This window comes from Phalangium opilio, unplaced genomic scaffold (assembly GCF_054372755.1).
Source record: "Phalangium opilio isolate 3A_F unplaced genomic scaffold, DU_Popi_V2 ptg000026l_1, whole genome shotgun sequence".
Taxonomy (NCBI): Eukaryota; Metazoa; Arthropoda; class Arachnida; order Opiliones; family Phalangiidae; genus Phalangium; species Phalangium opilio.
Window position 1 is genome coordinate 1,140,786 of NW_028324157.1, and position 27,938 is coordinate 1,168,723.

General features: G+C 41.6%; 20 non-coding genes across 20 annotated transcripts; all 20 read right to left on the minus strand.

The window, feature by feature from the left end:
• Nucleotides 1-15,092: 15,092 nt before the first annotated feature.
• On the minus strand, nucleotides 15,093-15,165 carry TRNAK-CUU (transfer RNA lysine (anticodon CUU)). Its single transcript has one exon. It is a non-coding gene; the product is annotated as a tRNA-Lys (tRNA).
• A 512-nt stretch (nucleotides 15,166-15,677) lies between these two features.
• On the minus strand, nucleotides 15,678-15,750 carry TRNAN-GUU (transfer RNA asparagine (anticodon GUU)). Its single transcript has one exon. It is a non-coding gene; the product is annotated as a tRNA-Asn (tRNA).
• A 369-nt stretch (nucleotides 15,751-16,119) lies between these two features.
• Nucleotides 16,120-16,192, minus strand: TRNAK-CUU (transfer RNA lysine (anticodon CUU)). The gene has a single exon. It is a non-coding gene; the product is annotated as a tRNA-Lys (tRNA).
• A 1,099-nt stretch (nucleotides 16,193-17,291) lies between these two features.
• TRNAK-CUU (transfer RNA lysine (anticodon CUU)) lies at nucleotides 17,292-17,364 on the minus strand. Its single transcript has one exon. It is a non-coding gene; the product is annotated as a tRNA-Lys (tRNA).
• Nucleotides 17,365-17,438: 74 nt separating this feature from the next.
• Nucleotides 17,439-17,511, minus strand: TRNAY-GUA (transfer RNA tyrosine (anticodon GUA)). The gene has a single exon. It is a non-coding gene; the product is annotated as a tRNA-Tyr (tRNA).
• A 1,097-nt stretch (nucleotides 17,512-18,608) lies between these two features.
• Nucleotides 18,609-18,681, minus strand: TRNAK-UUU (transfer RNA lysine (anticodon UUU)). Its single transcript has one exon. It is a non-coding gene; the product is annotated as a tRNA-Lys (tRNA).
• Nucleotides 18,682-18,754: 73 nt separating this feature from the next.
• TRNAH-GUG (transfer RNA histidin (anticodon GUG)) lies at nucleotides 18,755-18,827 on the minus strand. Its single transcript has one exon. It is a non-coding gene; the product is annotated as a tRNA-His (tRNA).
• A 1,097-nt stretch (nucleotides 18,828-19,924) lies between these two features.
• Nucleotides 19,925-19,997, minus strand: TRNAK-UUU (transfer RNA lysine (anticodon UUU)). The gene has a single exon. It is a non-coding gene; the product is annotated as a tRNA-Lys (tRNA).
• Nucleotides 19,998-20,510: 513 nt separating this feature from the next.
• On the minus strand, nucleotides 20,511-20,583 carry TRNAK-CUU (transfer RNA lysine (anticodon CUU)). Its single transcript has one exon. It is a non-coding gene; the product is annotated as a tRNA-Lys (tRNA).
• A 1,099-nt stretch (nucleotides 20,584-21,682) lies between these two features.
• Nucleotides 21,683-21,755, minus strand: TRNAK-CUU (transfer RNA lysine (anticodon CUU)). The gene has a single exon. It is a non-coding gene; the product is annotated as a tRNA-Lys (tRNA).
• Nucleotides 21,756-21,829: 74 nt separating this feature from the next.
• TRNAY-GUA (transfer RNA tyrosine (anticodon GUA)) lies at nucleotides 21,830-21,902 on the minus strand. Its single transcript has one exon. It is a non-coding gene; the product is annotated as a tRNA-Tyr (tRNA).
• A 1,244-nt stretch (nucleotides 21,903-23,146) lies between these two features.
• On the minus strand, nucleotides 23,147-23,219 carry TRNAK-UUU (transfer RNA lysine (anticodon UUU)). Its single transcript has one exon. It is a non-coding gene; the product is annotated as a tRNA-Lys (tRNA).
• A 73-nt stretch (nucleotides 23,220-23,292) lies between these two features.
• TRNAH-GUG (transfer RNA histidin (anticodon GUG)) lies at nucleotides 23,293-23,365 on the minus strand. Its single transcript has one exon. It is a non-coding gene; the product is annotated as a tRNA-His (tRNA).
• A 1,097-nt stretch (nucleotides 23,366-24,462) lies between these two features.
• Nucleotides 24,463-24,535, minus strand: TRNAK-UUU (transfer RNA lysine (anticodon UUU)). Its single transcript has one exon. It is a non-coding gene; the product is annotated as a tRNA-Lys (tRNA).
• Nucleotides 24,536-25,047: 512 nt separating this feature from the next.
• On the minus strand, nucleotides 25,048-25,120 carry TRNAK-UUU (transfer RNA lysine (anticodon UUU)). The gene has a single exon. It is a non-coding gene; the product is annotated as a tRNA-Lys (tRNA).
• Nucleotides 25,121-25,193: 73 nt separating this feature from the next.
• TRNAH-GUG (transfer RNA histidin (anticodon GUG)) lies at nucleotides 25,194-25,266 on the minus strand. Its single transcript has one exon. It is a non-coding gene; the product is annotated as a tRNA-His (tRNA).
• Nucleotides 25,267-26,070: 804 nt separating this feature from the next.
• Nucleotides 26,071-26,143, minus strand: TRNAK-UUU (transfer RNA lysine (anticodon UUU)). Its single transcript has one exon. It is a non-coding gene; the product is annotated as a tRNA-Lys (tRNA).
• A 73-nt stretch (nucleotides 26,144-26,216) lies between these two features.
• TRNAH-GUG (transfer RNA histidin (anticodon GUG)) lies at nucleotides 26,217-26,289 on the minus strand. The gene has a single exon. It is a non-coding gene; the product is annotated as a tRNA-His (tRNA).
• Nucleotides 26,290-27,384: 1,095 nt separating this feature from the next.
• Nucleotides 27,385-27,457, minus strand: TRNAK-UUU (transfer RNA lysine (anticodon UUU)). The gene has a single exon. It is a non-coding gene; the product is annotated as a tRNA-Lys (tRNA).
• A 73-nt stretch (nucleotides 27,458-27,530) lies between these two features.
• TRNAH-GUG (transfer RNA histidin (anticodon GUG)) lies at nucleotides 27,531-27,603 on the minus strand. The gene has a single exon. It is a non-coding gene; the product is annotated as a tRNA-His (tRNA).
• Between the last annotated feature and the right edge of the window lie 335 nt (nucleotides 27,604-27,938).

Sequence of the window (27,938 nt, forward strand, 5' to 3'; positions counted from 1 at the left end):
GGAATTAATCAATACGCACCGACCTTTAAAGTTGGCGACCACGTGCGTCTCTCTATAGCCAGTCGGGTTTTTAGAAAAACCAACTCGGGAGGCACGTTTACTGACGAAATATTTCGCGTTGTTGACGTCAAACCAAGGTCACCACTCGTCTATCGCGTAGCAGATTTGAAAGGAGAACAGATTTTGGGTGTTTTCTTCGGCGCCGAATTACAAAAAGTCTCGTTACCTGAGACGAAACTTGTCAAGACTAAATTATGAACACTTCGCAAATAAACGCTCTTTTAACTTGCGACAAAAGAACGCGATCCTACTATTTAGGATGCTTTGCAGTAGATAAGCTGCCACCACATCCTAAAAGACCCAAATTTTGCTTCATATTTAATAACGAACCCTCTGGCAAGGCTGGACAGCATTGGATAGGAATTTTTGTTAACCATGACACGGTGGAAATGTTTTGCACGTACGGAAATTCACCACGATTCTATAAGGTTAATTTAAAACGATACGGGAAACGAGTTGTTTACAATGAACAAGAAATTCAACATCCATTTTTTCAACTGTGTGGTTTGCATTGTAGTCTGTACCTAGCACTTCGTTGTGAGAATGTGTCTAGAAAGACGATATTAGACGCAATCTACGCTAATAATCTCAAACTTAACGATTATGTCGCTTTATTATATTTATCTTTACATTTACAAAAACATGTACACAGATATTGTTCGCAATAAAACAATTTTTTATTACATTTTATTATTTAATATCACGCCATTTATGGTGCCTCTGTCTAATCTCGCCAGATGGCACCAGCGGGCCTAGGTACTGAAGTTTGTTTTTCTTTTTCTTCTGTTTAGCGGAGGCCGTCTAAAACAGGTTTTCCAAGTCCGTTAAACTGTCCGCGTCCGCTTCCGCTAAATTCTCTTGTTTATGAGCGATTTCTTCTTGAAAAACGTCGTCCGGATTTGCATAACCGTAAGCCCCTTCATTCTCCTCCGTTCTTTTCGGCGTAACGATTTGCCAAAACTTCGGCTTGCCGTTTCACCAGATCTCCAACATAGGTTGGTCCATATTGTTGGTAAAATTCTTCTTGTGTTGGTGTGCCAACAGCCGTTTCGCTTTTAAAAACCTTTTGCCAAGGCTCGGTTTTATAACGGCTAGGTGTGGTGAACGAGCTGTTAGGTGTGCTTGTTGTAGCTGATGACGTTGCATAGCTTGGCCATGAAAAATGTTTTTTTCGCGGCGGCGTTTTAGGGGTGGCCGGTAATGGCGGCGCGCTGGCGGTAGCCATTAAAGGACTCACAATTTCAAATTTAGGTAAGGGAATTTGTTTTTCGATACTTAAATATTTCTTAAAAGCGTCTAAATATTTATATAAATTATCGTAGGCATTCAATGGCGATTTTAAAAAATATCTCTCGATCCAAGGCCGAGTGTTCTTGCGCCGCTGTTGAGGTTACGGCAGTAGCCGGTACAAGTACCATTTGTTTCATAGTTTAGCAGCTATGGCTTGGACAATTGAGGGCAAGATTGTTCCAAGTAACGTCGTAAGAAAGCCACCTGATTGCTGCAAGAGCAACGTTTTTGCTTTTCTGCGACAAGGTACTTGATCTGAGTTGTGTAATAATTTTCTTGTACTTTGCTAGCCTTTTCTTACGGTCTTTACTCCAAAAAATGCCCCCGCCCTTTAAATTCTTACAAATTGTCTGAATGCTCTTTAATTGAGGCGCGCTACTATTGTTTAAGAGGGTTCGCCGTTTTTTACAGCTAGTTTGACGCAAACTCTGTAAATAAGGGACAAATTTGGCAAACTTGGCTGAGGGACGGGCTACGACGAGTCGGGAGCGTTTCCCTGATCGACGTTTAACGCGCGGCGCCATTATTCAAATGACAATTAAATTTAATCGACATGGACATACATAGGCGATTCGTGAGGTAGAACACGCGATCTTAATCGTAAATTTTCAAGAGTTTCTTGTTTTAAATCAATTAACAAATAGCTATAGGGTTCTCTAGTGGCTAGTCTGTACGCGTCTGTAATTCGCTTCGGGTTATCTGGACTTATTTGTTGGGCTAGATACCTAATTGAGGCGACATCTCGAGGATTTTTTATTATTATAAAATACGAAGAGTTTTGAGAAATTATCCGCGATTGACTACCCTTGGGAAACAGTTGTTGATTAATAATAATGACCGTATACCCTAAATGATGCGACGTCACGCACATTAAATCGGCAATATGAGCTTCCTTAAATAATTGACTACCTAAGTCGTCTAGTATCAAGTAGGAGTCGCGATGAGTCTCCCAAAAGTCCGGATCGGCGGTTGGCAATCCTTGAATAAATTGAATTCCCGGAATCAATTGTTTCAATTTTTCGTAGTTTGGTTGCCAGGCCGCGTAGCAATAAATAACCTTTTTATGAGGTGGGTCAAACATAAGCTGATGGTTTTGCAATAAATTACTTAAAAGAGAACTCTTCCCCGCTTGCTTTGGTCCCACAATTAGATACTGGGCGGGTGTTTGGAATTTTAAATAATGCGATACTGACTCGGTCGGATTCATTTTGAATAATAAGCATTTATTAACGTTGACATGTTATTTATAATCATTAAACAACATATATTAAAAAAAATAAACAAATATTATAAACAAAAATATTATAAACAAAAATACAATAAACCCAAAAACCCTTAATAAACACAATTAAAAAAAATAGAAAATATTTAAACAAAACCCTTTTACCCAAAAATAAAAATCCCCTATTAATTAATTGTTTTAAAAAGTTTTTTTTCTACTTCCAAACAGCGTTGCCGGAAGCGTTGGGCGTTGAGCAGGTCAAAATTCACACGAGACTCGGAGGGTAGGATGTAAACACGCACTACAGTAGAAAACACGACAGATGGATACGCACGCGCACTTTTTCGTTTCCCGACCGCTCTTCGCTGGTGGTTGGACATGTTTGAACCAGATGGTCGCAAACATCAGTGCCCTCGTTGGTCGGGAAGTCGGAAAACCCTTGACGCAGTGGTTTGTTGTTGCACGGTTTTTGGAAACCATCGGACACGATGGACTGTGCTTACGCTGTTCCCTGGATGGTCCGTGCAACGCCACTGATACAAGGCAATGCCGCAAAAAGCGCAGCGCGTCGTCTGTGTTTCTACATCTGCAAGATAGAAACCGTCTTTGGCCAGGGCTTCGATAGGAACGCAAGATTCCCACAAGCCCTCAAAAGTTTGTCTCCGCCTAGCCTCGTAATTCATGCGAAAGAGATGTTGAAGCGGGTGTTGCCTCTTTGAAACCGTAAGGTCGACTGGTTGTCAAATCGGCGTTCAACAATCTCTTATTCGAGGTTTGGCGGAATTTCTTGGTGATTTTAACGGCCTCTAATTGCAGCTTGTATTTGTCCCGTTTAAAATTAAAAGGGACATTGACTATAACTTCCTTTTCCGGATTCATCGCCACACTTTCAAAGGTTTCAAAGTCAAGTTTTTCCAGATTTTCGCGGTTTAGAGTTAACCCTTTAATTTTTTGACTTCTTTTCCTTTGCTAGTGCGAAACGAGTAACTTTTTTCACCGGTACTACAAAAGGAAGTTATATAATCACCGCCGAGTTCGTCCGCCCAGCAACCAATATGATTGCCAGTCGGTATGTCAAACTCTCCCGGTAGATGGTGGTAGATTATCGAGTCAGTGTCACAATACAAAGCTGCGCGGTCTAATTGAAGCAGCATCTTGTTCAATTCGAGTCGCCCGTAGCAAGAAACGAAACTCCCCACGATGGCCGACCCCAGTTTGTAGTCCGAAACGTAATCGCTTTTGGCTTTGTACGATAAGAGAGCGATCGACTCTGTGATTGGTAGAAATCGACTAATTCCAGAGTGTAATCGCTCGCGTATCGTATCAATTCGTAATAATTGTTGATAAAGATGCTGCGGATCTTTCCCGTACTTAACGCCATGCGACTCCAAAGAGAATTTAAATTAATTTTAGCAATATTACGCAGGGAAGGATTTGATTGAATATCCGCTACGGTCAGAGAAAGCTTTTCATTCTTGTTTATATCGGCGATATAAGCTTCTTTTTGCAGAGGCGTTTGCGCGTGAACGGGAAATCCGGAATTTTTCACTTTCAAGGCGATAAAATCAGTCATGTACTGCGCAAAGAAGTATTCCGTTTTTGGATAATGGTAAACTTCGAATATATCGAGGAGTTTATAAGCATGCTCCATAGCGGCATAGACTTCTACCGTTGGCCAGACTGATTCGAAAGCCCGTTCATTGACAGTGTGATTGCAGATTTCCTCGCGTAGTTCTAAACACGTCCGACAGAGGGCGTAGGCTAATTTACCACCGCTGCGAAAGGGAATTAAAGGGATGTGGAGATCTTGAGGGGCCAGCAGACGACAACTCATAACGCCAAAATACCAGCCCGGCGATTTGTCAAAATCTCTGTTATAGATTATGGGGTGGCCGCTAGGGTACGGACAATCACGACAAACTTTCGGGTACAAAGAAATAATATCCTTGTAGAAAATTTTCTCCTCACCTTGCACGTGGCAGTTAAGATCAAAATTTTCCGTTCGTCCCCCAGAGGTATATTCATACCCAACCATCTTCTCTTTAATAAAAAGCTCTCTATCTAGTGTCCGCTCGTAGAGAAATCTGTTGCTGGCTTTGAGTTGGGTATTGTAGGCATTAAGTTTTTGGCATGGACAACCGTGAAAGTAGCAACCGTGAAAATCGTAAATTTTAGGCGGAGTTTCACTGTAACCGTCGACTAAATGCGACCCACCCTATATTCACCCCCATAGCTTAAAGCCGTTCGCAATTTCATATCCTCTGTTTTCTCCACCCAGGCGAGATATTTTAAGCTAATCTGACTGTGATTAAATTTTGCGTTATAGCCGTTAGAAGGAACAATACCCATGCTGTAAGGTATATAGTAATTGTTAAGATAAAAAGTGGTTAAAGCACCCGCCAAAGTGATATTTTTTAAGCAAAAAGGGTCTAATTTTGTTAGATCTACGTAAATTTTTCTGAAAGCTTCGACGCCTTGTCTTAGGACTCGGACATCTTGAATGCAATATTTAATTAATCAAAAATGTCTTGATTAGAATCAAGTCCTAAAAAGTATCGATAAGACTGAGCTTATCACTTGACTGAAGGATCAGATATTAATTTTTCTTTTTAATTGAAACTTAAAGGCATGCTTAAGAAAAAACAACGTTCCATTACCGTTTTCCGTTGAAATAACTTATTTTACAGGTAATCAATTTCAAAAATTTACTTATCTCGGGTTTTCGGGCACAATTCCATTCCCCCAAAACATTTTATCATTACATTAACTACTTTTGAGAGAGTACGTGTATGACATTGAGTTTTAAAAGGTTCCCCCATTTGTGCCCGGCATGCTTCGCAGTGGATAAGTTTTAAAACAATGTCGGAAAATTAAGTAGGGACAGTTAGATTTTTACTCGTGGTTATGCAAAATGATGTAATGTCTAGTGTACTTCAGTCAACAGTCATACTGTTCATTCTCATAGCTCAGGACATGATTAATGCTGCTCACTATTTTTCTCTCTAGTTTCAAACAATGGTTAGAGACCATTCAGTGCCGCAGGTCGCACATGAATATATTTCAACTACAGTTTACATAAATTCTCCGTGGTCGTACTATTAGCGTGTTAAGCACTAATTTGTTCAGAACATGTCTCGAAAGGGTGCTTGTTGTAAGTTTTTAAAGCAGTGTTGCCAATGTGTGGGTAATTTCCCACATCGTGGGAAATTTAGGTTTGGTTTTAGGCTCTGTGGGGAAAGTAATATTTTTCCGAAATCAATCAAATGTCGGAATTTTCCTGTTCAAGGGTTAATAGTGCAAAATTTTCGAAAATGCACTAATTTTAACTGCACAGTTAAAATTAGTGCTGCACAGTTAAAATTAGTGCATTTTCGAAAATTTTATCCGGTTTAATAATTTCAAGCGACATTTTGAAATAAATTCGGTGATTTTAAGTTTGGCACTGAAAAAAAAAAGAAAGCATATTTTGAGAATTTTAAAGCTCTATAGCATTTGTACATATTGTCAAAACCATGTGGAGTGATATTCCATATTAAACTTAGTATGATAAAATAGTCCAGATAAATATGACTGTAAAAGAGGGGGTGTGGGAAATGCGGCAAATTTTTAAAATGGTAGTGGGAAAATCCACTTTCTAACATTAGCAACACTGATTTGAAGGTTTTGGTCGTGGCTAAACAGACCGCTCATTCAGTTTTTTATTGTTTTAAAGCTTGTTTTGACACGTTATCTCTAAAAAGTAATTAATGTAATGATAAAATGTTTTGGGGGAATGGAATTGTGCCCGAAAACCCGAGATAAGTAAATTTTTGAAATTGATTACCTGTAAAATAAGTTATTTCAACGGAAAACGGTAATGGAACGTTGTTTTTTCTTAAGCATGCCTTTAAGTTTCAATTAAAAAGAAAAATTAATATCTGATCCTTCAGTCAAGTGATAAGCTCAGTCTTATCGATACTTTTTAGGACTTGATTCTAATCAAGACATTTTTGATTAATATCTGTTCCTTCAGTCTTCATTTTAATTAAGGATGTTAAGAAACAGTTTTACATTTTCAAAATCTGCACTAAGCAGAAACATATATAATTATAAAGGGGACCATAACTTTAGCTCAAACAGACGTTTATTTATATTGATACTTCAAAAAAAAACGTAAATCATTAAAAGTTTGGGTAAGTACCCACAAGCACCCGGGGCAAGAACCCACAAACACCCGGGGCAAGAACCCACAAACACCCGGGGCAAGAACCCACAAACACCCGGGGCAAGTACACACAAGCACCCGGGGCAAGCACCCACAAGTACCTACAAACACCCACAAGTACCTACATGCACCCACAAGTACCTACAAACACCCACAAGTACCTACAAACATCCACAAGTACCTACAAACATCCACAAGTACCTACAAACATCCACAAGTACCTACAAACATCCACAAGTACCTACAAACACCCACAAGTACCTACAAGCACCCACAAGTACCTACAAGCACCCACAAGTACCTACAAACACGCACAAGTACCTACAAACACCCACAAGTACCTACAAGGACCCACAAGTACCTACAAGCACCCACAAGTACCTACAAACACCCACAAGTACCTACAAACACCCACAAGTACCTACAAGAACCCACAAGTACCTACAAGCACCCACAAGTACCTGCAAGCACCCACAAGTACCTACAAACACCCACAAGTACCTACAAACACCCACAAGTACCTACAAACACCCACAAGTACCTACAAACACCCACAAGTACCTACAAACATCCACAAGTACCTACAAACATCCACAAGTACCTACAAACATCCACAAGTACCTACAAACATCCACAAGTACCTTCAAACATCCACAAGTACCTACAAACATCCACAAGTACCTACAAACATCCACAAGTACCTACAAACATCCACAAGTACCTACAAACACCCACAAGTACCTACAAACACCCACAAGTACCTACAAACACCCACAAGTACCTACAAGAACCCACAAGTACCTACAAGCACCCACAAGTACCTACAAACACCCACAAGTACCTACAAACACCCACAAGTACCTACAAACACCCACAAGTACCTACAAGAACCCACAAGTACCTACAAGCACCCACAAGTACCTACAAGCACCCACAAGTACCTACAAACACCCACAAGTACCTACAAACACCCACAAGTACCTACAAACACCCACAAGTACCTACAAACATCCACAAGTACCTACAAACATCCACAAGTACCTACAAACATCCACAAGTACCTACAAACATCCACAAGTACCTACAAACATCCACAAGTACCTACAAACATCCACAAGTACCTACAAACATCCACAAGTACCTACAAACATCCACAAGTACCTACAAACATCCACAAGTACCTACAAACACCCACAAGTACCTACAAACACCCACAAGTACCTACAAACACCCACAAGTACCTACAAACACCCACAAGGTCCTACAAACACCCACAAGTACCTACAAACACCCACAAGTACCTACAAACACGCACAAGTACCTACAAACACGCACAAGTACCTACAAACACGCACAAGTACCTACAAACACCCACAAGTACCTACAAACACCCACAAGTACCTAAAATCACCCACAAGTACCTACAAACACCCACAAGTACCTACAAACACCCACAAGTACCTACAAACACCCACAAGCACCTACAAACACCCACAAGTACCTACAATCACCCACAAGTACCTACAAACACCCACAAGTACCTACAAACACCCACAAGTACCTACAAACACCCACAAGTACCTACAAACACCCACAAGTACCTACAAACACGCACAAGTACCTACATTCACGCACAAGTACCTACATTCACGCACAAGTACCTACATTCACGCACAAGTACCTACAAGCACCCACAAGTACCTACAAGCACCCACAAGTACCTACAAGCACCCACAAGTACCTACAAGCACCCACAAGTTCCTACAAGCACCCACAAGTTCCTACAAGCACGCACAAGTACCTACAAACACCCACAAGTACCTACAAACACCCACAAGTTCCTACAAGCACCCACAAGTACCTACAAACACCCACAAGTCGGTAATCTGGCTAATGACCAGTCGTCGGTAATCTGGCTAATGACCAGTCGTCGGTAATCTGGCTTAATTACCAGCCGTCTGTAATCCAGCTTAATTGACAGCCGTCGGTAATCTACCTTAATTACCAGTCGTCGGTAATCTACCTTAATTACCAGTCGTCGGTAATCTACCTTAATTACCAGTCGTCGGTAATCTACCTTAATTACCAGTCGTCGGTAATCTACCTTAATTACCAGTCGTCGGTAATCTACCTTAATTACCAGTCGTCGGTAATCTACCTTAATTACCAGTCGTCGGTAATCTACCTTAACTACCAGTCGTCGGTAATCTACCTTAATTACCAGTCGTCGGTAATCTACCTTAATTACCAGTCGTCGCAGCGGCCGCATCAACGTCACGACGGCAATATTAAAACCGTCTTATCACACTATCGATAGGCCATTCCAACCAAAAGGCAATAAGAAGAAACAATCGGATTATTATGAAGCAACTATACGTTAAAAAAGGCCACTATTGGTCACGCTGATACTTCCCAATAAAACAGTGTATAAATGCTAAAATATCGCAGATTGGGGCAATTTTTAAAATTTAAATTAAACATACTTAAAACTAATTTTTCTTAATAACAAGAAAAATGGTCCTAGATTATAGTGTAAAGTTTCATTTAAGATCGTTCCCAAAACTAACCAACGTATAGTTTTTCTAAATCACGAGGAACCGATATGTTTTTTTCCAAAAATTTCAAATGTTATTTCTATGGGAAAAATTCCTGTTTTTCATCAAAAGGTGTGATTAATCTTATGGAAATGAAAACAACCCTTAGCAACTTTATTTTTTATAAATTAGACTAATTAATGGATCTCTTTGAAATTTTAACCACATATTGAGGGCCCGAATTGTAGTTCTGTGGAATTTATTCAGAACAATTAATGCAATACAAAAAAAACTACATCCAAACAAAAAACCTTCCTTATACATTAAGAGCAGTATGAAGTCTTATCTAAGAGAGCTACCGCTCTCTCAGAATAAGCTCCTCTTTGATGTTGTAAATAGATCCTTCCATTGACGCGTACCAAGTTTGAAAATCCCGATAATCATTGGATTTCATTTGAGCTACGTTAAAGTACGAAGCTTCAGGGATGACGCCAATGTAATTGAGATTTTCCTCGGTATGAAAATCAAATGGAAAGAATCCTTTCGCCACATCGCCGAGGCTAAACATGCTGGTGAAGTTACGCAAAGGCTGACTAATGTAATTAAAGCTATCGAGAAATCTAATTTGCGGTCCCTCAAGATGGATCATTACAATTTTACTGCCGATAAAGATAACGGCAGGGGTGACGTGTCTATAAACTAAAGCGTTAAGAATTAAGAAGTTATCGAAAGCTTTCGCGTAATGAGCTACGACTTGCGTGTTAGTGAAGCGCGGTTGGTACGTCTTACGCTTCTGTCCAGTCAAAACTACCTGCTCTACGCTAAATAAATAATTTAAAAATTGCTCGACGCAATTGGCGCCGTAAAAAATTTTGGTTTCAAAGCCAGCTTCAGTTTCTACGTCGCAAACTAGTAAAATGGGGACGTGGATATTATTTCTGAGAATAGTCTCAATGTCGTAATAAATAAACCGCGAGGCTTTCATTTTGGTTTCCAAAGGCATAACAAAATGTTCACCTGGCGGATGAACTATTTTACACTGAGAGCAATCGGGATTGCAGTCGTGATCGTCACCCATAAGCCGTCCACATTCTAAACATCGTTTTTGACTGGCGCAGGTGCCATTAAGTAAATGAGTTTCGTAGCAGGGGCCCGGGAAAAAGTACCGGTGGCATTCGTCGCAACGTTTTAAAACGTCCTCGTTGGTTAAATGAAAAGCTTCTCCTTGGCATCGAAAACATATATAGGGTTTTGTACCCTCGGGGCATTTATGCACTTTTAACAAATTATATTTGTAAAAAGATTTCAGGCATAAATCGCAAGAGATACAACCCCCCATCATGCCGTGCCAAGTTTTCGCGGGGTGGATATGATCGCCAATTTTTAAGAGATAGATAAATTTAGAAACTTGGGGTCCTTTGAAAAATATGGTAAAATTATTCGCAGCATCAACTATCACAAGCCGATAATGAGGAGCTAAGTAATTTTGAAATTTTTGAATATCTTCTAGAGTATCGAAACCTTCGGGGACGCCGGCTTTTCGGTGTAAGATTTTCACAATATTACCCACAAGGGTGCTATCACGTTTCAGTTTTTTAAAATTGTTCTGGTTAAAGGGCTGACCTTGCTTATTTTGTTGATAAAAATTGCGATCGGCCATCTCTTTACCCAAAACTAAGCTCCGAGCAAAACAGAGGTTATCATTGTTCTCCATAAAAATAAATTTGTTATTTTGTTTAACGAATTAATCCAAATTAACCAAAGTTCTATTTTTAATGGATTTGTACAATGTCGAGGTTTAAAAAAATTATGTCAAACTGAAAATCTTCCCCATTAAAGACAAAGTCCCGACTAGATTGCGTCACTCTATAGATTGTGCGCATAATTCGCTTACTAGTAAATTTGTCAATTTTTATAAATTTAATATTTACGGGGGTGGTGAATCCGGGGGAGCTTAAAACAAATCGAACTCGATTATACCCTGGGTTCTCGGTTACTAATTTGCGTATAACTTCGTCGAGAATTTTTCAAAAAATTCGAAAAATATCTCTTTTTGGGATGTCATCCAAATTTTTAAAAGCTATACGCAAATCGATTTGTTTACAGTGCCACTTGCGACTCGTTTTGTCTATTTGACGCTCAATTGTGTAGTACCGGTTTACCTGCTAGTTTTCCTCCTCTCTTTCGCTACCCTCCGAGTCACTGCCGCTGCTGCTGTTGTTCATTTTTTAAATCTCTATCAGAAAGAAAAAAAAATTAGAAAAACGTTTTGGTTTACAGATTCATTGTTAAATAGATACGTACTTTACTGGGGGGCTGCTGTTTAGCCTCCTCGTTTTGTTTGACGGCCTCCACCAGCTTGTGAAAGGCGTTAAGAAATTTAACGCCTTCTTTGTTGTTTTTTTTTGAGAACTGTTTTCAGTCTCTTGTGGTCGCACTCCCAGACCTCGTCGGGCTGGGAGTTCTTGATATCAGGGAATTTGTAAACGCTCACGTCTACGTAAAAATCCCCCTGACGTGGGGGAACTTTAGTTTCAAAGTACTTGCCCTCTTTCCGAATGCGAAAAGAGCCTTCAATACCGCTGGCCCCGACTACATTTTTCTGCAGGACTTCCTGCACAAATGTCTCGTCGTCTGACTTGATCAGTATCTCCGGGGCAGCCGGTTTTAGAAAATGGTCTAAGGAAAGACGACCGCTACTCGGTCCTGGTCGAGCACCGGGAGACGTTGGCGGTGAATCGATGAGTGACTGGGAGAGGGACTGTGATTCTTGGTACTTGTTCATGGTTTCTTGTTTGATTGTGAAAATCCAATGCCGATGCTTGGGCTTTTATACCAAAATCTCAGGGCCATTTTTTTAGAATACAGGCCCAGACATGGTTTTTTATTGTAGGAAAAAAAATATAATTATGTCTGATTTTTTAATTTAACCTAAAATACATTTTTTTATTGTGGAGTTGATACTAAAAATTATAGAGGACATTAGTATACCTATCTATATAAAAAATAACCTCTATAGTTTAATATTAATATACATTTATTTAGATTTAGCTCAAGTTAAAAAACAATTTCCGTCCCTCCCTAAGTAATTACTTTTAACCTTCACTAATAAATTGTTTTTTTCTTATATAAAACGATATCATGCGAATTATTCAAATTTAATTATTCGAAACACACCCAAACAAGCATTTGCATACGAATAATATTTGTCCCCTCGGGCTTCTATCAAAGTAACTCCTTTTTAATCTTCGATAAAGGGTTTTTTATATAAGACGATCTCTTTGAATTATTTAAAACATGCCTAGACAACTATTTTGCATACGAAAAAAAACTTGAACCTTGGAGAGATTTGTAATTTTATGCCTAATTCACTTTTTGCTATTTATTGAATTTTAGAATCTTGAAGGTATTGGCTAGACACTATTAGATTTGACCTCGATAATTTAGTATATAAACTCAGCATTTCAAAATGAAAGTTATCAGTTGTTTAACTTCTGTTTCTGAAACACCAGTCCCACCCACTTTAAGATGTCTTTTTCTAACGCCTCTCGTTTGCCCTGCCTGCCTGTCATCAGAATTCATCCGGCAGCGCTTATTCCCCGTAGTACCACTTCCCAGTCGGCTGGATTGGACTTATATTGTCCAGTCGATACCGTAATTGACGCTCACGGTATCAAAATTTTGTCGACCGGGTAAGGCGTTATGCTGCCGGCGGACAGCTACGGCCGCATTGTTGGCCGTAGCAGCTTAACGGCCCAAGGGCTGTTTGTTGCCGAGGGGACGATAGGTATGTTAATTAGTTATGTTATGATACCAAAAGTATAATATTTCTTAACAATAATAGACGCCGACTATCGGGGACCCCTAAAAGTCGTCATAGCCAATGTCGGGGTGACTCCCTACTCTATTCGGCGGGGGGATAGAGTCGCCCAATTGATTGTTACGCCGGTGCTATTGTTAAGACCAGTGGAAACGGCGGTAAATATTTTTTAAGTTTTTTTAAATTTAGGGTTTAACATGTAACACATTTTTTATATTGTTTCTAGACTCTGACCCCGACGTCACTTGGCAGTGGGGGGTTCGGTTCGACCGGTGTTTAGTCTTTTTAATGGTGGGGTTTTTTTATATCAATATTTGTTATTTTATATTTTATTGTATATATCATATGTTATTAAAAAACTTTATTCGTATATTTGTTATTCTTTTCAGACTTATAATTATAGGCTTATTTTCTAACTCCGCCCTAATTAGCCTATCCAATGAAATTATCTCTTTACCCACTCGCTTCCTAATAAGACAAGTAGGAACCAATTAGAACTGCCGCTTAACTCGCTAGTATGTTACATATAGCACGTACTAGCTATTTAAATATGATTTGCTATCGTAACCCGTCCAATATGCTGTGCCTCATTTTCTTTTTTGTTTACGGGTTAATAGTCAACGTTTTGTTAACTCTTTACGAAATTGAGCGGCGAAGCAGAAAACAATTGGAAAATAAACCCCGACGTCCCCCTACTGATCGCACTTCCGAGTCAAATAACGATACGGGGTCAACGTGAAAAAATGAACTCTTTAAAACATGTTTGCTTATCCTTGCTGGTTGTTGATTATTTTGTAATATATATATTGTATTTATTTATTATGCATATCTGTACATCTTATAAAAAGTAAATATCTGATGGCTTAAAATCTGTGTTTTATTAACTTTAGGCTTACAGAGAGTTGGTTCGACCTGGTTAAAAGGTGACGTCAAGGTTGAATATAGCTTTTAGTTTTGGTTTAAGTTAAGAAGATGATGCCATGAAACTAACAGGCAGGAGCTCAGGCTAGTCCAGACTTGTCTGAAAAGTTTGGTTTGAGTTTGCTGGATGAAGGGATGGCAGCCATCTTGGATCCGTGGCTATCTGTGTGGTTCCTACTACTCAACCTTTCGGTTAACAGCCAAACGCGCTAAACATTGCGCCACGGAAGCTTTGAAATTAAATGGTCGTCCGGTATTGTGGAAAAACTTTGACTTTTTACGTTACTTACAAGACTTCAAAACAACGCTCCCGGGTGGGCTCGAGCCTTCAATCTTTCGGTTAACAGCCGAACGCGCTGACCATTGCCCCACGGAAGCTTAGAAATAAAATGGTCGTCTAGTATTGTGGAAAAACATTTGACTTTTTACGTTACTTATAAGACTTCACAACAACGCTCCCGGGTGGGCTCGAACCACCAACCTTTCGGTTAACAGCCGAACGCGCTAACCATTGCACCACAGATGCTTAGAAATTAAATGGTCGTCAGTTATTGTGGAAAAACTTTGACTTTCACGTTACTTATAGTACTTCAGAACAACGCTCCCAGGGGAGCTTGAACCACCAACCTTTCGGCTAACAGCCGAACGCGCTAACCGTTAAGCCACGGATGCTTAGAAATTAAATGGTCCTCAGTTATTGTGGAAAAACTTTTGACTTTTTATGTTACTTAAAAAACTTCAAAACAACGCTCCCGGGTGGGTTCGAACCACCAACCTTTCGGTTAACAGCCCAACGCGCTAACCATTGCGCCACGGAAGCTTAGAAATTAAATGATCGTCAGGTATTGTGGAAAAACTTTGAATATTAGCTTTACTTATATTACTTCACAACAACGCTCCCGGGTGGGCTTGAACCACCAACGTTTCGGTTAACAGCCGAACGCGCTAACAATTGCGCCACGGAAGCTTAGAAATTATATGATCGTCAGGTATTGTAGAAAAACTTTGAATATTAGCTTTACTTATAAAACTTCACAACAACGCTCCCGGGTGGGCTTGAACCACCAACCTTTCGGATAAGAGCCGAACACGCTAACCATTGCGCCGCGGAAGCTTGGATACTAAATGGTCGTCAGGTCTTGTGGAAAAACATTCAATTTTTGCGTTACTTATAAATCTTCACAACAACGCTCCCGGGTGGGCTCGAATCACCAACCTTTCGGTTAACAGCCCAACGCGCTAGCCATTGCGCCACGGAAGGTAAGAAATTAATTTGTCGTCAGTTATTGTGGAAAAACTTTGACTTTTACGTTACTTATAAAACTTCACAACAACGCTCCCAGGGGGGCTCGAACCACCAACCTTTCGGTTAAAAGCCAAACGCGCTAGCCATTGCGCCACGGAAGGTAAGAAATTAATTTGTCGTCAGTTATTGTGGAAAAACTTTGACTTTTACGTTATTTATAAAACTTCACAACACCGCTCCCGGGTGGGCTTGAACCACCAACCTTTCGGTTAACAGCCGAACGCGCTAACCATGCGCCACGGAAGCTTAGAACTTAAATGATCGTCAGGTATTATGGAAAAACTTTGAATATTTGCGTTACTTATAAAAATTCACAACAACGCTCCCGGGTGGGCTCGAACCACCAACCTTTCGGTTAACAGCCGAACGCGCTAACCATTGCGCCACGGAAGCTTAGAAATTAAATGGTCGTCTGGTATTGTGGAAAAACATTTGACTTTTTACGTTAATTATAAAACTTCACAACAACGCTCCCGGGTGGGCTCGAACCACCAACCTTTCGGTTAACAGCCCAACGCGCTAACCATTGCGCCACGGAAGCTTAGAAATAAAATAATCGTCAGGTATTGTGGAAACACTTTGAATATTAGCTTTACTTATATTACTACACAACAACGCTCCCGGGTGGGCTTGAACCACCAACCTTTCGGTTAACAGCCGAACGCGCTAACAATTGCGCCACGGAAGCTTAGAAATTATATGATCGTCAGGTATTGTAGAAAAACTTTGAATATTAGCTTTACTTATAAAACTTCACATCAACGCTCCCGGGTGGGCTTGAACCACCAACCTTTCGGATAAGAGCCGAACACGCTAACCATTGCGCCGCGGAAGGTAAGAAAATAATTGGTCGTCAGTTATTGTGGAAAAACTTTGACTTTTACGTTACTTATAAAACTTCACAACAACGCTCCCAGGGGGGCTCGAACCACCAACCTTTCGGTTAAAAGCCAAACGCGCTAGCCATTGCGCCACGGAAGGTAAGAAATTAATTTGTCGTCAGTTATTGTGGAAAACTTTGACTTTTACGTTACTTTTAAAACTTCACAACACCGCTCCCGGGTGGGCTTGAACCACCAACCTTTCGGTTAACAGCCGAACGCGCTAACCATGCGCCACGGAAGCTTAGAACTTAAATGATCGTCAGGTATTATGGAAAAACTTTGAATATTTGCGTTACTTATAAAAATTCACAACAACGCTTCCGGGTGGGCTCGAACCACCAACCTTTCGGTTAACAGCCGAACGCGCTAACCATTGCACCACTGATGCTTAGAAATTAAATGGTCGTCAGTTATTGTGGAAAAACTTTGACTTTCACGTTACTTATAGTACTTCAGAACAACGCTCCCAGGGGAGCTTGAACCACCAACCTTTCGGCTAACAGCCGAACGCGCTAACCGTTACGCCACGGATGCTTAGAAATTAAATGGTCCTCAGTTATTGTGGAAAAACTTTTGACTTTTTATGTTACTTAAAAAACTTCACAACAACGCTCCCGGGGAGCTCGAACCACCAACCTTTCGGTTAACAGCAGAACGCGCTAACCATTGCGCCACGGAAGCTTAGAAATTAAATGGTCGTCTGGTATTGTGGAAAAACATTTGACTTTTTACGTTAATTATAAAACTTCACAACAACGCTCCCGGGTGGGCTCGAACCACCAACCTTTCGGTTAACAGCCCAACACGCTAACCATTGCGCCACGGAAGCTTAGAAATAAAATAATCGTCAGGTATTGTGGAAACACTTTGAATATTAGCTTTACTTATATTACTACACAACAACGCTCCCGGGTGGGCTTGAACCACCAACCTTTCGGTTAACAGCCGAACGCGCTAACAATTGCGCCACGGAAGCTTAGAAATTATATGATCGTCAGGTATTGTAGAAAAACTTTGAATATTAGCTTTACTTATAAAACTTCACAACAACGCTCCCGGGTGGGCTTGAACCACCAACCTTTCGGATAAGAGCCGAACACGCTAATCATTGCGCCGCGGAAGCTTGGATATTAAATGGTCGTCAGGTCTTGTGGAAAAACATTCAATTTTTGCGTTACTTATAAAACTTCACAACAACGCTCCCGGGTGGGCTCGAACCACCAACCTTTCGGTTTACAGCCCAACGCGCTAGCCATTGCGCCACGGAAGGTAAGAAATTAATTGGTCGTCAGTTATTGTGGAAAAACTTTGACTTTTACGTTACTTATAAAACTTCACAACAACGCTCCCGGGTGGTCTCGAACTACCAACCTTTCGGTTAACAGCCGAACGCGCTAACCATTGCGCCATGGAAGCTTAAAAATTACATGGTCGTCATTTAAGGTGGAAAAATTTTGAATATTTGCGTTACTTATAAAACTTCACAACAACGCTCCCGGGTGGGCTTGAACCACCAACCTTTAGGTTAACAGCCGAACGCGCTAACCATGCGCCACGGAAGCTTAGAACTTAAATGATCGTCAGGTATTGTGGAAAAACTTTGAATATTTGCGTTACTTATAAAAATTCACAACAACGCTCCCGGCTGGGCTCGAACCACCAACCTTTCGGTTAACGGCCGAACGCGCTAATATATTGCGCCACGGAAGCTTAGAAATTACATGGTCGTCTGGTATTTTGGAAAAACTTTGACTTTTTACGTTACTTACAAGACTTCAAAACAACGCTCCCAGGGGGCTCGAACCACCAACCTTTCGGATAAAAGCCAAACGCGCTAGCCATTGCGCCACGGAAGCTAAAATATTAATTGTTGGTCAGTTATTGTGGAAAAACTTTGACTTTTACGTTACTTATAAAACTTCACAACAACGCTCCCAATGGGGCTCGAACCTCCAACCTTTGGTTAATATCCGAACGCGCTAACCATTGCGCCACGAAAGCTTAGAGATTAAATGTTCGTCTGGTATTTTGGAAAAACTCTGACATTTTACGTTACTTACAAGACTTCAAAACAACGCTCCCGTTTGGGCTCGAGCCAAAAAAGTTTCGTTTAACAGCCGAACGTGCTATTCATTGTGCCACGGAAGCTTAGATATTAAGTGGTCGTCTGGTATTGTGGAAAAAGTTTGACTTTTACGTTACTTACACGACTTCAAAACAACGCTCCCGTTTGGGCTCGAGCCAAAAACGTTTCGTTTAACAGCCGAACGCGCTATTCATTGTGCCACGGAAGCTTAGATATTAAGTGGTCGTCTGGTATTGTGGAAGAAGTTTGACTTTTACGTTAATTATACAACTTCAAAACAACGCTCCCGGGTGGGCTCGAACCACCAACCTTTCGGTTAAAAGCCGAACGCGCTAACCATTGCGCCACGGAAGCTTAGAAATTAAATGGTCGTCAGGTATTGTGGAAAAACTTTGACTTTTACGTTACTTATAAAACTTCAAAACAACGCTCCCGGGTGGGCTCGAACCACCAACCTTTCGGTTCACAGCCGAACACGCTAACCATTGCACCACGGAAGCTTAGAAATTAAATGGTCGTCTGGTATTGTGGAAAAACTTTGAATATTTGCGTTACTTATAAAAATTCACAATAACGCTCCCGGGTGGGCTCGAACCACCAACCTTTCGGTTAACAGCCGAACGCGCTAACCATTGCACCACTGATGCTTAGAAATTAAACGGTCGTCAGTTATTGTGGAAAAACTTTGACTTTCACGTTACTTATAGTACTTCAGAACAACGCTCCCAGGGGAGCTTGAACCACCAACCTTTCGGCTAACAGCCGAACGCGCTAACCATGCGCCACGGAAGCTTAGAACTTAAATGATCGTCAGGTATTGTGGAAAAACATTGAATATTTGCGTTACTTATAAAAATTCACAACAACGCTCCCGGCTGGGCTCGAACCACCAACCTTTCGGTTAACGGCCGAACGCGCTAATACATTGCGCCACGGAAGCTTAGAAATTAAATGGTCGTCTGGTATTTTGGAAAAACTTGGACTTCTTACGTTACTTACAAGACTTCAAAACAACGCTCCCAGGGGGCTCGAACCACCAACCTTTCGGATAAAAGCCAAACGCGCTAGCCATTGCGCCACGGAAGCTAAGATATTAATTGTTGGTCAGTTATTGTGGAAAAACTTTGACTTTTACGTTACTTATAAAACTTCACAACAACGCTCCCAATGGGGCTCGAACCTCCAACCTTTGGTTAATATCCGAACGCGCTAACCATTGCGCCACGAAAGCTTAGAGATTAAATGTTCGTCTGGTATTTTGGAAAAACTCTGACATTTTACGTTACTTACAAGACTTCAAAACAACGCTCCCGTTTGGGCTCGAGCCAAAAAAGTTTCGTTTAACAGCCGAACGCGCTATTCATTGTGCCACGGAAGCTTAGATATTAAGTGGTCGTCTGGTATTGTGGAAAAAGTTTGACTTTTACGTTACTTACACGACTTCAAAACAACGCTCCCGTTTGGGCTCGAGCCAAAAACGTTTCGTTTAACAGCCGAACGCGCTATTCATTGTGCCACGGAAGCTTAGATATTAAGTGGTCGTCTGGTATTGTGGAAAAAGTTTGACTTTTACGTTAATTATAAAACTTCAAAACAACGCTCCCGGCTGGGCTCGAACCACCAACCTTTCGGTTAAAAGCCGAACGCGCTAACCATTGCGCCACGGAAGCTTAGAAATTAAATGGTCGTCAGGTATTGTGGAAAAACTTTGACTTTTACGTTACTTATAAAACTTCAAAACAACGCTCCCGGGTGGGCTCGAACCACCAACCTTTCGGTTAACAGCCGAACGCGCTAACCATTGCACCACGGAAGCTTAGAAATTAAATGGTCGTCTGGTATTGTGGAAAAAGTTTGACTTTTACGTTAATTATAAAACTTCAAAACAACGCTCCCGGGTGGGCTCGAATCACCAACCTTTCGGTTAACAGCCCAACGCGCTAACCATTGCGCCACGGAAGCTTAGAAATAAAATAATCGTCAGGTATTGTGGAAACACTTTGAATATTAGCTTTACTTATATTACTACACAACAACGCTCCCGGGTGGGCTTGAACCACCAACCTTTCGGTTAACAGCCGAACGCGCTAACAATTGCGCCACGGAAGCTTAGAAATTATATGATCGTCAGGTATTGTAGAAAAACTTTGAATATTAGCTTTACTTATAAAACTTCACATCAACGCTCCCGGGTGGGCTTGAACCACCAACCTTTCGGATAAGAGCCGAACACGCTAACCATTGCGCCGCGGAAGGTAAGAAATTAATTGGTCGTCAGTTATTGTGGAAAAACTTTGACTTTTACGTTACTTATAAAACTTCACAACAACGCTCCCAGGGGGGCTCGAACCACCAACCTTTCGGTTAAAAGCCAAACGCGCTAGCCATTGCGCCACGGAAGGTAAGAAATTAATTTGTCGTCAGTTATTGTGGAAAACTTTGACTTTTACGTTACTTTTAAAACTTCACAACACCGCTCCCGGGTGGGCTTGAACCACCAACCTTTCGGTTAACAGCCGAACGCGCTAACCATGCGCCACGGAAGCTTAGAACTTAAATGATCGTCAGGTATTATGGAAAAACTTTGAATATTTGCGTTACTTATAAAAATTCACAACAACGCTTCCGGGTGGGCTCGAACCACCAACCTTTCGGTTAACAGCCGAACGCGCTAACCATTGCACCACTGATGCTTAGAAATTAAATGGTCGTCAGTTATTGTGGAAAAACTTTGACTTTCACGTTACTTATAGTACTTCAGAACAACGCTCCCAGGGGAGCTTGAACCACCAACCTTTCGGCTAACAGCCGAACGCGCTAACCGTTACGCCACGGATGCTTAGAAATTAAATGGTCCTCAGTTATTGTGGAAAAACTTTTGACTTTTTATGTTACTTAAAAAACTTCACAACAACGCTCCCGGGGAGCTCGAACCACCAACCTTTCGGTTAACAGCAGAACGCGCTAACCATTGCGCCACGGAAGCTTAGAAATTAAATGGTCGTCTGGTATTGTGGAAAAACATTTGACTTTTTACGTTAATTATAAAACTTCACAACAACGCTCCCGGGTGGGCTCGAACCACCAACCTTTCGGTTAACAGCCCAACACGCTAACCATTGCGCCACGGAAGCTTAGAAATAAAATAATCGTCAGGTATTGTGGAAACACTTTGAATATTAGCTTTACTTATATTACTACACAACAACGCTCCCGGGTGGGCTTGAACCACCAACCTTTCGGTTAACAGCCGAACGCGCTAACAATTGCGCCACGGAAGCTTAGAAATTATATGATCGTCAGGTATTGTAGAAAAACTTTGAATATTAGCTTTACTTATAAAACTTCACAACAACGCTCCCGGGTGGGCTTGAACCACCAACCTTTCGGATAAGAGCCGAACACGCTAATCATTGCGCCGCGGAAGCTTGGATATTAAATGGTCGTCAGGTCTTGTGGAAAAACATTCAATTTTTGCGTTACTTATAAAACTTCACAACAACGCTCCCGGGTGGGCTCGAACCACCAACCTTTCGGTTTACAGCCCAACGCGCTAGCCATTGCGCCACGGAAGGTAAGAAATTAATTGGTCGTCAGTTATTGTGGAAAAACTTTGACTTTTACGTTACTTATAAAACTTCACAAAAAACCCTCCCAGGGGGGCTCGAACCACCAACCTTTCGGTTAAAAGCCAAACGCGCTAGCCATTGCGCCACGGAAGGTAAGAAATTAATTTGTCGTCAGTTATTGTAGAAAAACTTTGACTTTTACGTTACTTATAAAACTTCACAACAACGCTCCCGGGTGGTCTCGAACTACCAACCTTTCGGTTAACAGCCGAACGCGCTAACCATTGCGCCATGGAAGCTTAAAAATTACATGGTCGTCATTTAAGGTGGAAAAATTTTGAATATTTGCGTTACTTATAAAACTTCACAACAACGCTCCCGGGTGGGCTTGAACCACCAACCTTTAGGTTAACAGCCGAACGCGCTAACCATGCGCCACGGAAGCTTAGAACTTAAATGATCGTCAGGTATTGTGGAAAAACTTTGAATATTTGCGTTACTTATAAAAATTCACAACCACGCTCCCGGCTGGGCTCGAACCACCAACCTTTCGGTTAACGGCCGAACGCGCTAATATATTGCGCCACGGAAGCTTAGAAATTACATGGTCGTCTGGTATTTTGGAAAAACTTTGACTTTTTACGTTACTTACAAGACTTCAAAACAACGCTCCCAGGGGGCTCGAACCACCAACCTTTCGGATAAAAGCCAAACGCGCTAGCCATTGCGCCACGGAAGCTAAAATATTAATTGTTGGTCAGTTATTGTGGAAAAACTTTGACTTTTACGTTACTTATAAAACTTCACAACAACGCTCCCAATGGGGCTCGAACCTCCAACCTTTGGTTAATATCCGAACGCGCTAACCATTGCGCCACGAAAGCTTAGAGATTAAATGTTCGTCTGGTATTTTGGAAAAACTCTGACATTTTACGTTACTTACAAGACTTCAAAACAACGCTCCCGTTTGGGCTCGAGCCAAAAAAGTTTCGTTTAACAGCCGAACGTGCTATTCATTGTGCCACGGAAGCTTAGATATTAAGTGGTCGTCTGGTATTGTGGAAAAAGTTTGACTTTTACGTTACTTACACGACTTCAAAACAACGCTCCCGTTTGGGCTCGAGCCAAAAACGTTTCGTTTAACAGCCGAACGCGCTATTCATTGTGCCACGGAAGCTTAGATATTAAGTGGTCGTCTGGTATTGTGGAAGAAGTTTGACTTTTACGTTAATTATACAACTTCAAAACAACGCTCCCGGGTGGGCTCGAACCACCAACCTTTCGGTTAAAAGCCGAACGCGCTAACCATTGCGCCACGGAAGCTTAGAAATTAAATGGTCGTCAGGTATTGTGGAAAAACTTTGACTTTTACGTTACTTATAAAACTTCAAAACAACGCTCCCGGGTGGGCTCGAACCACCAACCTTTCGGTTCACAGCCGAACACGCTAACCATTGCACCACGGAAGCTTAGAAATTAAATGGTCGTCTGGTATTGTGGAAAAACTTTGAATATTTGCGTTACTTATAAAAATTCACAATAACGCTCCCGGGTGGGCTCGAACCACCAACCTTTCGGTTAACAGCCGAACGCGCTAACCATTGCACCACTGATGCTTAGAAATTAAACGGTCGTCAGTTATTGTGGAAAAACTTTGACTTTCACGTTACTTATAGTACTTCAGAACAACGCTCCCAGGGGAGCTTGAACCACCAACCTTTCGGCTAACAGCCGAACGCGCTAACCATGCGCCACGGAAGCTTAGAACTTAAATGATCGTCAGGTATTGTGGAAAAACATTGAATATTTGCGTTACTTATAAAAATTCACAACAACGCTCCCGGCTGGGCTCGAACCACCAACCTTTCGGTTAACGGCCGAACGCGCTAATACATTGCGCCACGGAAGCTTAGAAATTAAATGGTCGTCTGGTATTTTGGAAAAACTTGGACTTCTTACGTTACTTACAAGACTTCAAAACAACGCTCCCAGGGGGCTCGAACCACCAACCTTTCGGATAAAAGCCAAACGCGCTAGCCATTGCGCCACGGAAGCTAAGATATTAATTGTTGGTCAGTTATTGTGGAAAAACTTTGACTTTTACGTTACTTATAAAACTTCACAACAACGCTCCCAATGGGGCTCGAACCTCCAACCTTTGGTTAATATCCGAACGCGCTAACCATTGCGCCACGAAAGCTTAGAGATTAAATGTTCGTCTGGTATTTTGGAAAAACTCTGACATTTTACGTTACTTACAAGACTTCAAAACAACGCTCCCGTTTGGGCTCGAGCCAAAAAAGTTTCGTTTAACAGCCGAACGCGCTATTCATTGTGCCACGGAAGCTTAGATATTAAGTGGTCGTCTGGTATTGTGGAAAAAGTTTGACTTTTACGTTACTTACACGACTTCAAAACAACGCTCCCGTTTGGGCTCGAGCCAAAAACGTTTCGTTTAACAGCCGAACGCGCTATTCATTGTGCCACGGAAGCTTAGATATTAAGTGGTCGTCTGGTATTGTGGAAAAAGTTTGACTTTTACGTTAATTATAAAACTTCAAAACAACGCTCCCGGCTGGGCTCGAACCACCAACCTTTCGGTTAAAAGCCGAACGCGCTAACCATTGCGCCACGGAAGCTTAGAAATTAAATGGTCGTCAGGTATTGTGGAAAAACTTTGACTTTTACGTTACTTATAAAACTTCAAAACAACGCTCCCGGGTGGGCTCGAACCACCAACCTTTCGGTTAACAGCCGAACGCGCTAACCATTGCACCACGGAAGCTTAGAAATTAAATGGTCGTCTGGTATTGTGGAAAAAGTTTGACTTTTACGTTAATTATAAAACTTCAAAACAACGCTCCCGGGTGGGCTCGAATCACCAACCTTTCGGTTAACAGCCGAACGCGCTAACCATTGCGCCACGGTAGCTTAGAAATTAAATGGTCGTCTGGTATTAAGGAAAAACTTTAACTTTTTACGATACTTATAAGTCTTCACAACAACGCTCCGAGGGAAGCACGAACCACCAACCTTTCGGTTAAAAGCCAAACGCGCTAGCCATTGCGACACGGAAGCTAAGATATTTATTGGTCGTCAGTTATTGTTGAAAAACTTTGACTTTTATGGTACTTATAAAACTTCAAAACAACGCTCCCGGGTGGGGTCGAACCACCAAACTTTCGGTTAAAAGCCGAACGCGCTAACCATTGCGCCACGGAAGCTTAGAAATTAAATGGTCGTCAGGTATTGTGGAAAAACTTTGACTTTTACGTTACTTATAAAACTTCAAAACAACGCTCCCGGGTGGGCTCGAACCACCAACCTTTCGGTTCACAGCCGAACGCGCTAACCATTGCACCACGGAAGCTTAGAAATTAAATGGTCGTCTGGTATTGTGGAAAAAATTTGACTTTTACGTTACTTATAAAACTTCAAAACAACGCTCCCGGGTGGGCTCGAACCACCAACCTTTCGGTTAACAGCCGAACGCGCTAACCATTGCACCACGGAAGCTTGGAAATTAGATGGTCGTCTGGTATTGTGGAAAAACTTTGACTTTTACGTTACTTATAAAACTTCAAAACAACGCTCCCGGATGGGCTAGAACCACCAACCTTTCGGTTAACAGCCGAACGCACTAACCATTGCACCACGGAAGCTTAGAAATTAAATGGTCGTCTGGTATTGTGGAAAAACTTTGACTTTTACGTTACTTATAAAACTTCAAAACAACGCTCCCGGGTGAGCTCGAACCACCAACCTTTCGGTTAACAGCCGAACGCGCTAACCATTGCACCACGGAAGCTTAGAAATTAAATGGTCGTCTGGTATTGTGGAAAAAGTTTGACTTTTACGTTAATTATAAAACTTCAAAACAACGCTTCCGGGTGGGCTCGAATCACCAACCTTTCGGTTAACAGCCGAACGCGCTAACCATTGCGCCACGGTAGCTTAGAAATTAAATGGTCGTCTGGTTTTAAGGAAAAACTTTAACTTTTTACGATACTTATAAGTCTTCACAACAACGCTCCGAGGGAAGCACGAACCACCAACCTTTCGGTTAAAAGCCAAACGCGCTAGCCATTGCGACACGGAAGCTAAGATATTAATTGGTCGTCAGTTATTGTTGAAAAACTTTGACTTTTATGGTACTTATAAAACTTCAAAACAACGCTCCCGGGTGGGGTCGAACCACCAAACTTTCGGTTAAAAGCCGAACGCGCTAACCATTGCGCCACGGAAGCTTAGAAATTAAATGGTCGTCTGGTATTGTGGAAAAACTTTGACTTTTACGTTACTTATAAAACTTCAAAACAGCGCTCCCGGGTGGGCTCGTACCACCAACCTTTCGGTTCACAGCCGAACGCGCTAACCATTGCACCACGGAAGCTTGGAAATTAAATGGTCGTCTGGTATTGTGGAAAAACTTTGACTTTTTACGTTACTTACAAGACTTCAAAACAACGCTCCCAGGGGGCTCGAACCACCAACCTTTCGGATAAAAGCCAAACGCGCTAGCCATTGCGCCACGGAAGCTAAGATATTAATTGTTGGTCAGTTATTGTGGAAAAACTTTGACTTTTACGTTACTTATAAAACTCCACAACAACGCTCCCAATGGGGCTCGAACCTCCAACCTTTGGTTAATATCCGAGCGCGCTAAGCATTGCGCCAGGAAAGCTTAGAGATTAAATGTTCGTCTGGTATTGTGGAAAAACTTTGACTTTTACGTTACTTATAAAACTTCAAAACAACGCTCCCGGGTGGGCTCGAACCACCAACCTTTCGGTTAACAGCCGAACGCGCTAACCATTGCACCACGGAAGCTTGCAAATTAAATGGTCGTCTGGTATTGTGGAAAAACTTTGACTTTTACGTTGCTTATAAAACTTCAAAACAACGCTCCCGGATGGGCTAAAACCACCAACCTTTCGGTTAACAGCCGAACGCACTAACCATTGCACCACGGAAGCTTAGAAATTAAATGGTCGTCTGGTATTGTGGAAAAACTTTGACTTTTACGTTACTTATAAAACTTCAAAACAACGCTCCCGGGTGAGCTCGAACCACCAACCTTTCGGTTAACAGCCGAACGCGCTAACCATTGCACCACGGAAGCTTAGAAATTAAATGGTCGTCTGGTATTGTGGAAAAAGTTTGACTTTTACGTTATTTATAAAACTTCAAAACAACGCTCCCGGGTGGGCTCGAATCACCAACCTTTCGGTTAACAGCCGAACGCGCTAACCATTGCGCCACGGTAGCTTAGAAATTAAATGGTCGTCTGGTATTAAGGAAAAACTTTAACTTTTTACGATACTTATAAGTCTTCACAACAACGCTCCGAGGGAAGCACGAACCACCAACCTTTCGGTTAAAAGCCAAACGCGCTAGCCATTGCGACACGGAAGCTAAGATATTTATTGGTCGTCAGTTATTGTTGAAAAACTTTGACTTTTATGGTACTTATAAAACTTCAAAACAACGCTCCCGGGTGGGGTCGAACCACCAAACTTTCGGTTAAAAGCCGAACGCGCTAACCATTGCGCCACGGAAGCTTAGAAATTAAATGGTCGTCAGGTATTGTGGAAAAACTTTGACTTTTACGTTACTTATAAAACTTCAAAACAACGCTCCCGGGTGGGCTCGAACCACCAACCTTTCGGTTCACAGCCGAACGCGCTAACCATTGCACCACGGAAGCTTAGAAATTAAATGGTCGTCTGGTATTGTGGAAAAACTTTGACTTTTACGTTACTTATAAAACTTCAAAACAACGCTCCCGGGTGGGCTCGAACCACCAACCTTTCGGTTAACAGCCGAACGCGCTAACCATTGCACCACGGAAGCTTGGAAATTAAATGGTCGTCTGGTATTGTGGAAAAACTTTGACTTTTACGTTACTTATAAAACTTCAAAACAACGCTCCCGGATGGGCTTGAACCACCAACCTTTCGGTTAACAGCCGAACGCACTAACCATTGCACCACGGAAGCTTAGAAATTAAATGGTCGTCTGGTATTGTGGAAAAACTTTGAC